The sequence below is a fragment of the Lissotriton vulgaris genome, chromosome 10 (genome assembly GCF_964263255.1).
Source record: "Lissotriton vulgaris chromosome 10, aLisVul1.2, whole genome shotgun sequence".
Classification (NCBI taxonomy): Eukaryota; Metazoa; Chordata; class Amphibia; order Caudata; family Salamandridae; genus Lissotriton; species Lissotriton vulgaris.
In genome coordinates this window covers 1,037,670,503-1,037,683,590 of record NC_141698.1, presented here as the reverse complement: position 1 = coordinate 1,037,683,590, position 13,088 = coordinate 1,037,670,503, and positions in this window count along the sequence as shown.

Here is a 13,088-nt window from a genome sequence, read left to right as displayed (position 1 = left end):
ATGTGTTTAGGCTTTCATTCTAAGTGTCTCACTGTATTCTATAGTCGTAGCACATAAATAGGAGCCCTAGAAGTATCCAGCCAAAAAACTGGAAGAAGCTGCAAGCACATTCCCGCCAAAATTATTCTCTTGGGAAACATACGCTGAAAGACATTTTTTAACCAACTAATTTAAGGGTAGAAAAGAAAGACACAAAATATCAGCAATCATGAATAAACCATGTGATCCACAAAGAAGAGACACAGACATTTTATAGGGCAGCAGAAACGTTTATGAAGTTCTTTAGCAAAGATTGAGCGTCTATCAAGACATTAAAAAAGCACTTCAAATCCAATCTTCAAGGGAATACTGAATAAATAGACTTTGCCAGAACTCCTCTCAAACTAGAATAACCCGAAGAAAGGAAAAGCTCTAGCTCAAAGGACTTCCCTTCTGCGTTTTAGGTCACCGTTAAGGATACACTTACTCCAAATCTTGTATCAGCCCGCAACACCTTTTCCGGACACTAAGGTCCATTTTATGAGCTTGACAGTAAAAAGGACTGATACATTTGTACCTATAATATCTAATTTCACTGGGTTTTCTGGGCTTTACTAAATCCCATACCGAGTATTACAACATTTTAGGGTCCCTCAGTATTGCAAAGACTTGTTGAGGTATCATTCCTTCAGCCCATGTACTATCAGGGAAAATACCACACCCATTATTGCCTTGCATGCTGTGAAATTCATGAATAACAGGAAACACGTCTTTAGAAGTGGGCCACAACATATAAATACTTCCTTGTGAGTGTATAATTTCACAAAGTACACCTGAGGAGGGGAGTTCTTCCAGCTGAACTTTGGAGAGGACTTTAAGAGTCAAGAGGATTTAGTGCTCAACACCATATTTAGAAGGACAATATTGCACTCCATCCCCATTCTACCCCTCCACCTGCCATCCGGCCCATCAGGGAGTAAATACTCACAACCATGGCCTCAATAAGGCAGCTAAAATAACATTTTCACAGTTCTAGCTGAAGTTCCTCCTAGTGACATTGGTGAAGGTAGATCCATCATTGACATCCAGGTCCTGTTAAAAACAAGTGCCACGTAGTCCTTGGCAGGATTTGGCTTCAACCACTGACGGCATGAATATGGTGGGCCCGATTCACAGAATGAACTTAAGACTCAATCCTAAACTTACTACTATTTTGGTATTCAACGAATGCACTTCCTACTTTTGGTATTCACAGAATGAACTTACTACTTTTGGTATTCACAGAAGTTAGGATTTTGTCTTAAGTTTGTCTTAAGACAAACTTAAGACAAACTTAAGACAGACTTAAGACAACTTAAGACAGACATAAGTTAGGATATTGTCTTAAGTCTGTCTTAAGTCTGTCTTCAGTTTGTCTTAAGAGAAACTTAAGACAAAATCCTAACTTCTGTGAATACCAAAAGTAGTAAGTTAATTCTGTGAATGCCAAAAGTAGTAAGTGCATTCTGTGAATACCAAAATAGTAGTAAGTTTAGGATTGAGTCTTAAGCTCATTCTGTGAATCGGGCCCGTTGTCTTCAACACCCTGGCGTGTTGAGGATTGTTTGGAAAGATTCAATAAGTTGAGAAGAAAAGTGTGGGGCCTCATGCCCAAAAATCGACGAGGGGGCCCACGATTGGTGGTGGACTTGAAAATGACCTGCAACTAGAATCCTGGGAGGAGAGGGGGAGGTCAGTCATCAATGTTATCACCCTGGAAGGTCTAGAGGGAAGTGCTGAAGCAAGATGGAACCCTAACCTAAGTAAATCATCATAGACATCAGTCCCTATTTACATTTTACATTTTAAAGGTGCATTTGATACAAATTTGGATGCAAACAGGAGTTTATGCTAATATAGCAAATACAATATATAACTGTAAGTCACATTCCTTTTGTATGGGAACATTTTGTCGGTAAAACCTGGGTCAAAATGTTTGGCTGCTGTTTACCACACACCGATAATGAGGTCCAGTGGAAATTCAATGTTACATTCACGCAGGTTCTGTTTAAACATGACACATAAACAGATATGATACAAGCATGACAAGGATAGGTTTGTATGAATAGACTGCACTCACGAGTCACAGTAAAGTTCATGGGACTTCCTGAAAGTGTAAGACCATAAGCTGAATTAAATGTGTTTGCTGATGTGTCCCTGAGCCCTTGGCCTCACATCAACCACTATGTATGATGTGAAGCTCACTCATTGATTAAACATCATGTTTGAACCTTGTTCACGAGCATAATTGCTGGAATGTCCTTCACAGCCTACTCTGCAAACCTGGGAGGTTGGAAGCTTTTCTTGGAGGACATGACAGATAAGTAGAGACATTTAGCATCTGCAAATGCCTTGGCAGCACTCCCAAAGATCATGGACTTCATTAATGATGGACTGATGATGAGACCCTCCCATCATGTCTCACCCCTCAGGCCATGCAGGACACCGTTGGACCACTGCCATTAGACTGTTGAGGGATATGCATGCTTTACATGGTCTTTTGAAAGGTTGGGGTTAGGTGAGAGGTAGGATTGAGCAGCAAGGAGTAGTATGAGTGTAGCGTTTCATTTTTAGTGATGGTTAGATGGAGGTGGGATAGTGCTTCAAGGGGGGAACATCCTTTACCACGCAACATTTACAACGCAGTACCTTTACCACACAGGTATTACAATGCAAGTCGTTACAACGACTTGCGCTGGGGGCGCTGTAGGGTAGGGAATAGTTTAATTTACTATCCAAAACCTTCCCTACTATCCACGGGGACTGGAGTTGGAATAGTAAATTAAACTATTCCACTATCCAGCGCCCCCCCAACGCAAGTTGCTGTAATGACTTGCGTTGTAAAACGTGTGTGGTAAAGGCATGCGTGGTAAAAGCATGAGTTGTAATGACATACATCCGCTTCCAGGGGACAAGAAAGATTTGTAGTTAGAGTTGGAGGTATGATAGGACAGCAAAGAAGTGTGTGGGGGGTCTTATAATAAATCTTATACAATTAATGTTTGTTGTGGGGAGTAATGTATTGAACATGCATATAACAGTAACTGTAGTGAGATGAAATGCAATTGAGTTCATCCCTGATGCCACTAGCATCTGTGTCCTAATGTTGCAGTCTTTGTCCCACTTTTGCCTCTTCCTCATCATTTGTGGATTCCTCATTTGGCGTGCCACTCCTGTTGCACTCGCAACAAATGATGGACGGAATGCTGAATGAATCAAGCATTTAGCCCCAGCCAAGAGATTTGGGTTAAATCCATCGTTCTTTTGCTCACTGCCACAGCCCCACCCTAGTTTGGACCCAGCTAAATGCAAATCAGTCTTGCCTCTGTTCCTCATGGGAACAGTCCAGCCCGAACTGCCAAGCTGGGTCCTCCTTGGACCGGAATCAAGCATCCTGGGGTGAGTGGTTGAAAGGTTTCCGCACTCCGTCCTTCATCCTTTTGTGTTTGCATTGTTTGCCCTAAGTGGCCACGGGTAAGCCCAAACGTGGGTCCATTGCTCGCTGTGCCAATGGATTCAGACTAGCTTGGCTGATGAGGGGTGAAACCCTGAAACGTGTCCCAGGATGCTAGTTTCCGGTCCAGGGAGGACCTGGTCTTCCAGTTCGGGCTGGACTGTTTCCATGAGGAACTGGGTCAAGACTGATTTACATACTGCTGGGTCAAAACTGGGGTGGCAGAGTGAGCAAAAGAACAATGGATTAAAGCCAGATTTGTGACTGGGGGTGAGTGGTTGAAAAGTTTCACCACTCCATCCACCATCCTGTTGTGTTTGCTGTTTGCCCTCAGTGGCAAAGGGTATGCCCTGATGCGTGCCCCATCATCTTGTATTTCCTCCTCTTGCAGTGGCATTCACCACCTAAGTTCATGTTGTGCAGCATGCAAGAGAGGAGGGTGATCTCAAATATCTTTTTCTGGCATGTATGCTAAGGCACCACCAATGCACGAAAGGACAAAAGGCACACTTAATAATATTTTGCATCTTGGTGTGTGTTGTGTTGAAGGTTTGTTCTGATGCAGTTGCTGTTTCATGGAAAGGGGCCATCAGCATAACCTGCAGTGGTTAACTAGAGTCCCTTATAGGGTATAGAATTGTAATTAATGTTATAAAGTAGCATTCTTAAGGGTGTACAACCTGAGGTTCATATCCCATTAATTACTTGGTTACGACCTTTCTACTGCCCTCCGTATTCATTCTGTGACATTTTTGTATTTAGTACTACTTGCCCAACACAGCTGACAACAAGGTGGGCATTATTGATACTATCACACTCATTTGGTTGATATCCAATCAGTAATGTTTGATGGTGAAATATTAGAGAGGGATTACATAAGAGTTTACTCTGGTATGTTATTTCTCATTATGTTTTTATGTTTGCAACATGCACAAGAACCATCAAGCCAGTTCCTACTGTTCCCTTCAGACTCTCATACACTACTGTCTGTCCCAGAATATTTACCCTCAAATACTGTATAGCACATGAAATTAAAATTATAGAGCAAGATTAATAAGATACAAAAGTTTTTTTGTATTTGGATTCCTTCCCTTAACAAGTTGAAAGCAGTGCCCAGCTGAACGTCATCCAGTGTATCTGTCTTATGCCTTATCAATGCTGCATTAAATGAGGTTCATATGTGTGTAATGTACTCACCTAGCAGCCATATCCTCTGTGGGTGGTGAGTCTCCATTGTATATGTTACTCTATTGTTACTGAGGATCATTGAGCAGGAACCAGGGGTATGGGCCCCCTATCTCCAGCTGATATTTAATGCGGTCCTTAAGGGAATGGAGGTCCCGGATACTTCGCTGGGCGCAGATGTGGTTCCAATATTCAAAAAGGGATCCCCTCTGCTTCCAGCCAACTATCGTCCAATAAGCCTTATCGATGTATCACAGAAGCTTTTCGGTAGGCTAATACTGGACCGGCTGCAGAACTGGCTGAAGGAGACAGATACCCTGACCCCATACCAGGCAGTATTCAGAAGGGGGGTGTACACAATTGATCAAATTTTTAGGTTAAATCTCATTTATTGGAGGACAGCACTGATCGAGGGCGGCACTCTGTACACGGTTTTTGTGGACTAATGTGCCGCCTTCGATTTAGTGCCAAGATCAAAATTGTGGAAGGTAATGGAGGAGTTAGGCGCCCCGAAATACATCTTGGCAATTCTGATGAGATTACATCATATTAACTTCGCACGTGTCAGGTGCGGGAGAAGTGGCAACCTAACTGAAAGATTCACAGTTCGCAGAGGGGTGAGACAGGGTTGTGTGCTTGCACCGACCCTGTTCTACCTCTTTGTGAACGGGGTCATCGCGCACCTGACAAGGATCGCCAACATCGACGACCCAAAACTGACCGGCAGCAGGATGCCGGCAATTATGTTTGCGGACGACACCCTGCTGCTGTCCAAATCCCCGATGGGCATACAGCGGTTGTTGGATGGTTTCCTGGAGTTCTGCACAGAAAGGGGACTTGAAATCAATCCGCAGAAAACCAAATTCATGATTCTGAACCCTATGCCCTTCAACCGCCCCAACCCCCTGCTCGGTACAGTGCGTTTGGAAAGGGTTCATACAATAGAGTACCTGGGGATAACCCTAAATCAAAATCTAACGTGGTCGGCACATCAGACAAAAGCAAACATGAAACTGGCACAGACGGTGGGTGGTATTATGAGAATTGCGAGTAAGTCATCATATCGCCCACTCAGCCCTGCAATCCAAATTTATTAAAGCCCAGGCACGGGGAGGAGTTACCTATGGGGGAGAGCTGTGGGGCCATATTCCATCGCCTAATTTGCTGACCACAGAAAATAAATTCCTTAGGCAGCTGACTGCTCTTCCCTCAAGTACTCCACTCCTGCCCCTAAGACTGGACCTGGGTCTGAGGCCCATCACGGAGGAATTAGGGCTTAAACCATTAACCTTTTGGCGTCGCCTCTGGAGCAGTCAGGACCTCATTACCTACAGAACTGAGTTACAGGAATTTTTATCTCTGCCCAATGCCGCTAAGACGCCCTGGTTAAATTATATCAAGAGAACCTGCGAGACTCTTGGATTACCAGAACTTTGGTCAGATCCGGAAAGTACAAGTAACAGGATACAGAGGAAAGTGCTGTGCAGAGCGTACTATGATAAAACCCTTCTCCGAGCCCTGGATAGCACTCGTGAAGGATCTCTGACTCATCACTTCATAAAAACGAAAGATTCGTATAATCTTGAAAGTGTCTTAGATGGCATGACTCCGGTTTTAACTAGAAACTATTCCTGCAATGGAGGTACGGGACCCTTCCCTTAGGGTCTTTTACCGCACCATGGTCCTGTCGGCCTCCTTCAGAGATGTGCCCTGCATGTGCCCACACAAAGGAGAACGATATGCACGTGGTTTTCTTCTGTCGAGCCTACCAGAAATGCAGGAAATATTGGCTTGTCCCCCTCCTTAATAACATGGGATTCAGAACATTCTTACCCGCATACAGAGTTTTAAAGACTGATTTATCCCCGCCAATTGGGTTTGCTTTGGCAAAATTCCTAACTGCAATGTGGTATGCCCGAACCCGATTGATAAAGAGGGTTGGAGACTCTTGACAGACTTTTACCCCTTGATGTATTGGCACCCATTTATGATTATTATTCTTTTTTAATTTTCAAATGTATTTTATATTAATGATAGAAGGATATTCCGGATTTTTCACTGATGTGATAACTTTGTACATCTTTTATGATCATGTGATCGAAATAAAGATTTGAAGAAGAATAAGATACAAAAGTTTTTTTGTCTTTGGATTCCTTCCCTTAACAAGTTGAAAGCAGTGCCCAGCTGAACGTCATCCAGTGTATCTGTCTTATGCCTTATCAATGCTGCATTAAATGAGGTTCATATGTGTGTAATGTACTCACCTAGCAGCCATATCCTCTGTGGGTGGTGAGTCTCCATTGTATATGTTACTCTATTGTTACTGAGGATCATTGAGTCTTGAGTGGGTTCAGGAAATAGGGCACATCAATCACATCAATCACTAGGTCTGTGCCACACGCCTTCTACATATTAATGGGGTGCATCAAGGGCCACATTGTGTTATTTAACACCGCAATGATATTAGAGAACTCCTGATTGCATAAAATTTTCCTTTGACAGCATTTGCCATCAGGGTCTTTTGGTGACACAATGCTGTGTGTCTAAACTGAAAAGGGCCATCATGACTACTGTACATTTCTGAAAGTGGCTGTGATATGGTGTGATGACTGCTAGGGAGAGCCTGAAACCTCACTGGGTTAAGATGATGCAACACAGCCAATAGTGCCATTAGAGGGGGGGGGGGTATTGCTTGCATATCCATTCTAATATAATAAAGAGAGAGCCCAAACCTTCGAGGCGGGTAATCTCAGGAACCACAGCACCAATCACAACACCCAATATAGCGTTGGAAAGGGCAGTTGCAGCAGAAGGACATAGGCTATGCAGACGCCCACCATATACATTTAAAAGGTAAAAGAACCCTGCCAGCAAAGTAGTCCCTTGTGGGCGTGTCTGGGCTGTGCTGTGGTGTGTGCTGGGGGCATGACAAACGCTGGGGGCGTGTGGTACGTTCCGCCCTTCATGCCATGTCTCATCTTGTGTGCTAATCCTACCCTGCTCCCTTTAAATACCCCTGCACCCATAATCATAACCCACCCTTACTCCTTAAAATACCCCCACACCCTTAAACACTAACCCATCTTAACCCTATAAATATACCCTGTACCTCAAAACCCAAACCTATCCCTAAACCCTAAAAATACCCCTGTACCCCAAAACCCAAACCTAGCCCTGAACCCTAAAAATTTCGTTGTAAATGTATGCATGGTAAAAGCATATAAAATGTAATGCCATGCGTTATAATGGCATTGCGGAGTCATGGTACTTTCGTAATGAAAGTATGAGGAGTGATGGTATGCGGAAAGAAAGCTGCGGAATAATGGGTGTTTACCCTCCCCCGGTAAGTACATTGGTGGCACGGCGGCCCACATCTCCAGCAACATACTCATATTTTTTCAACACCCATTTGAAAAATGCACAGGTCTCTCTCATTGATGGCCAGCACCGACATACACTTTTAGACACACCTCCCGCCACAAGTTCTAGACTTGCGAACTTTAGAGCTGGGGAGCTACGTTCGAATCTCGGCATCAGCTCAACATCCTGTGATTTCAGGCAATTCGCGTTGTCTCCCCGTGCCTACCACAAATGAATGTGTTCTTTTTTATTTATTTATTTTGAAAGTTTTATATAGCGCAAACAAGATCTTTGCAGAAATCAGAGCGCTTTACAATAACAAGGGGTAAGAAAAACAAGAGAGTGTTTAACAGACTTTTTGAGCACAGAATAGCTGTAGGTAAGAAATGGGTAGTAAAATAGGGTAGGTACATCAAGGAGCATAGTCGATTAGACAAAACAAATAGTACAAGAAGGTGCAGAGTCTCAGATAAATCTAAAGTAAATGTTCAGGTGAATTTAGCCATGAGGATAGCTTTTACTTCCTTCTTGAAAAATGCAGTGGAGGAGATAAGTCTGGTTTCTGGAGGGAGTGCATTCCAGATCCTGGGTGCCATTCCTGAAAAGGAGCGTTTATTTTTTTTTTCCTTCCGGAATCTTCGAGGTTTCAGAAAAAGATTTTTTGTGCTTCTAGTGGCTCTTGAGCCACCTGAGATTGTCAGCTTCTGAGTGAGGTAGCTGGGCGAGTTGTGGTATACAGCCAAGTGTGTAATGCAGGCGATTTTCAGATGGATTCTGGCTTCAAAAGGCAGCCAGTTCAGGGAATTTAAGTCAGGGGAAATATGCGAGCGTTTTTTTGATCCAGTGATAAGTCTTGCTGCAGCGTTCAAAGAGGCTCTTAGGGGTGCGGTTGTTGATAGGGGGAATCCGCAGAGGGCGACGATTCCGTAGCCTTTCAGAGGAATGACTAGAGCTTGTACGGCAGTTTGGAAGTCCTTAGCTGGGAGGAAGGGTTTAAGTTTCCTCAAAGTATTGATCTCATGCCATGTTGTCGAGTTCGCGCTATATAATATTGCAAGGAAAAATAAAGTAGGGAAACTCGAGTTCACACACTACTGAACGCGCACTCTTAAGTGCATCAGCAGTGCACTGTGAATCGGAGCGTTTCACAGGCCTGTCACAGATAAGAAATGCTATCAAAACGAAATCCTACAAAACAATATACTACTGGCCGGCAGCAATTCATACCCGGACAACGTCGGGACGGGCAGCTAGTGACAATATAAAGCTCCACTGCATTCCCCATATAAGACAACAGGTGCTAGATGATCCTCTTGTCCAGTCGTAATTAGGCCTGGGCAGAGTTTGCGGAGTTCCTGTCACGCGAAACTCTGCACAAAGTGACAAAAAGCCTCTGCCAAGCTACGCGGAGTTCTGCGACCGGCAGAGTGCGTTACCTCACACCATTTGCACGTTTAGTGCTGGGTGTTTGTTCCACTCTGTAAAATCAAAGCGAACAGCATCATGCACAGTGCTAGAGGGCGCTGCTTCTTTCTGCTGCTTGGATAGAATTTCTACTCGAGCTGCAGCTTCCTCAACCCGAGCAGACGTTTTCTCAAAGTGAGCGGAAGTGAACATCTGCGACAGCCTGGGGTGAGAATTCTTGCTGGGAAGCTTTCTAGCATTGAATTTTTTTCACCCGCTCTCGCCAACTTACCGTTGGCGTGTGCGAGTGAGGAAAAAACTCTACTACTCTTCTTGGGGCAGAGTTTTTCCAAACTCCTCGAGCTCTGCAAACTCCTCGAGCTCTTCAGAGTGCAAAATACTCTGTAAACTCCGCAAACGGAGTGGAGTTCACCGCCCAGGCCTAGTCATAATGTAGTTAGGTCTCCGGCTTCAGTGTTGTTGGAAGGGTTAAGCCTTATTCTAATAAGCTTTGGCCTTCTCCTTTGTCTGGGTGGGTGGCAAAGCTTTTGGCACTGTATCATATTGTCCTGTTGTCGCAGCAGGAGAATTTGCTGGACATGAATGTCAGTTGTATGCAACAGAAAGTAACAGTTGATGTGGCTTGCTCCATGATGGTGCTTTTGTGCATCCCTAAGGGGAAGTGTTGTCAGCATTGTACTCCTCAACACCTATTTGGAGTCACGCATGAGTTAAGGTGGTGTCTGCTATCCCATTTGAGGCCAATGTGGTTCGCACCTCAGCCATTTTTAGATGACTATTTTTGTCGCTTTTTGACACTCATAAATTGGCATTGTTTTCAATATGTTGCCTGTGTGATTCTAGATAAGTGTTTTGGGTTTTCTTTTGTTCCATTGTCATAATGTATCACCTGCTCTGAGGTGAACAGGAATTCTGCCTTAATTCCCCACATGAGTAAAGGTTTTTAGGGCCATGATTAAAGGAAGCGCAGGCAAACACCCCCTCCTCCCTCAAAACTATATCCTTGATCACTGTTGCCTGTAAACAACATGATAAGATCCTGGCATTCCTCTGCTTCTCAATTAAGCCAAAACAAATGGGTTATGTCAAGAGGAAACATGCCCCTGCTAATGCCAGAATGTTTTCTAATAATATCACTGAAGCTGAAAAGCACAGTGATTCCTGGTGCACAGTGGACCTGGATGATGCTAAGGCATTTTACAGACTCAGAGGAGCCTTTTTGATGCAATTCCTGGAAGAGAACATCATCAAAAGCACATTTATTTCTCGAGTTAGAACTCTTTAACATGCCCCAGGGTCTCCTCTTTCATAAATTATGCACCCTTCCATTTTTCAGGCTCCAAAGATGCAAATCACAAGGTCGTTCTGTATCCACTTTACGTTTCTACTTGCCTTGAGTTCTTTATATGGCACAGTAAGGAGTACTGGTATTCGTGAGATACTGGTTCAAAACCTATAATTCAATTAAGCGGTTGAGGCTGACAATATCCTTCCTTTTCTATCTAATGCACTTTCCTCAAAACCAGTGATCTGAGGCTGAGTCAATTTATTGTACAGTTAATTAAGACCATAAAAAACAAACATCTCATTAGTATTTAATATAAACGTGAGTTAAAATAAGTGTCAATTGCAAAGCAGCATTTTTGGGAAATGCCAAAATATATCAAAGTTGTTATAGCGCCAGAGAAAAGTGCAAGGTGCCAAAAAGTCAATAACGGAAGATCCCTAGGTCACTTTAGATGCAATCACTTGGGTTTCAGCAAAAGTGCATTTATACTGTGACAGCAAAGGACCGATTATATATAGAAGAAATATATCTTTCGAATTGTTGGAGTATCAGGAGGTATTTTATGTCCCTTAAAGTGCATGTGCGCTGTGCTATATTTAAAGTCGCATAAACTTCAGAATATAGGGGCAGATGTATCAAACGATTTTTTTGTCGCAAACGCTGCGATTGGGTAAAAAGCAGCGTTTGCTACAAAAAAATCGGAAAATGTAATGTATCATCTAACGCATCGCAATATTAATGAATAGCAAATTTTGCGATTCCTTAATATTGCATAAGCATTTAAGGAATCGCAAATTGCGATTCCTTAAATGCTATGTAAGAAGCAATTAAGTTTTGCGAATTTACACTAAGAAATCGCAAATTACCACCAACTTGTAGTTGGTGGTAATTTTCAAATTCTTTTACAAATGCTCTTTTTGGCATTTGTAAAGGGGCCATGTGGCGCTCTTACATGCCCTTAGGGCATGTATGGTCGCCATATGCTCACACATGTAAATTTCAGGGGTGCAGCAGGGTGTCCTTAAGACACCCTTGAACTCTTGAAATTATTCTCAATTTGCGATTAGCTAATTGCGAATCGCAAATTGAGAATAACTTCCCATTCCTTCCTATGGGCCTCCTGGCCCATAGAAATGAATGGGAAATTATTCCTTAATTGTGATTAGCAATTTGCTAATCGCAATTAAGGAATTTTAAGAAATCGCTAAACAATAGCGAATTTTTATATACATACCATTTTGCAATTCTCAAATAGTGATTCTCAAAAAATCGCTATTTGAGAATCGCAAATAGGTATTTTGATACATCTGCCCCATATTATGCGATCACTGATACCAGCGGGTAGTCCGTTCGACATGATAGTAATTTTTTCCATCCATATTCAAAAAATGTTTGTATACCGGCAGTTGACCGTTGGGTCTATGGACCGTAAACATGCAATGACAGCATGCCTGCATATGTGAATTCCCTGCTCTTGAAAAAAAGTTTTCAAGAATGTTATTCTTTCTTTAATCAGCCAGAGACATACACACACAATGTGAACAATGTTCTCAACCCCTTTGTTACACAGTCTACAGGGTTTTCTTATAGATGTCTTAGTCCATTCATTTTCATCTCCTGGGTTTTGCCGAAACGGTAGTGCATAAAATCAATTTTCAGTTTTTGTGACCAGCCAGCTTCTAAATATGGTTGGATTTTAAGAGTATTGTATTCAGTGATTACTGACCAGGCATGGGCTCTGGTAGCCAACTTTGCATTATCCTTTAAAAAAGATGCTTTCTTTATTTTCTAATTAATAAATTTAGTGATGGGTGAAAGAGGAGTTGCCCATATTGATTGATTACCTAATTCAATTCAATCAATTTCAAAAGCTTTATTCGAATTATAAAAACAAATTCATAAAAGCGTACAAATAAAATTCAGATTTAAAATAAACAGATCCAATACTGGTTCAGTGACTGCATTTACAGTACATAATTAAAAAAGTACAACATTTATAAAAAACATTAAAATCAAGGAATTTCATGATATAGTACAGCGGCCTAGTGAGAAAATTCATTCTGAGTTTTAAACATTCTGCATATTGGGCATAAACAGGTACACATTTAGGTTTACATCGTGTTTCTATACCTCACGGTAGCTCTCAAAAAGAAGATACGATTCCAATGATGCGTTCGTTTTCTAGAGATCTTAATTTATCATATGCCCCTCTACTAGACCTCAAGCCCTATGATACAAGTAGGGGTTTCAGCAATTTTTTCCTCGGATGGCTATAAAAGGTGCAGAAGAGAATACAATGAATGTTAGACTGATAAGAAACATAATCACAAGGACAGGTTCTTTTTTCTTTTGACCAGT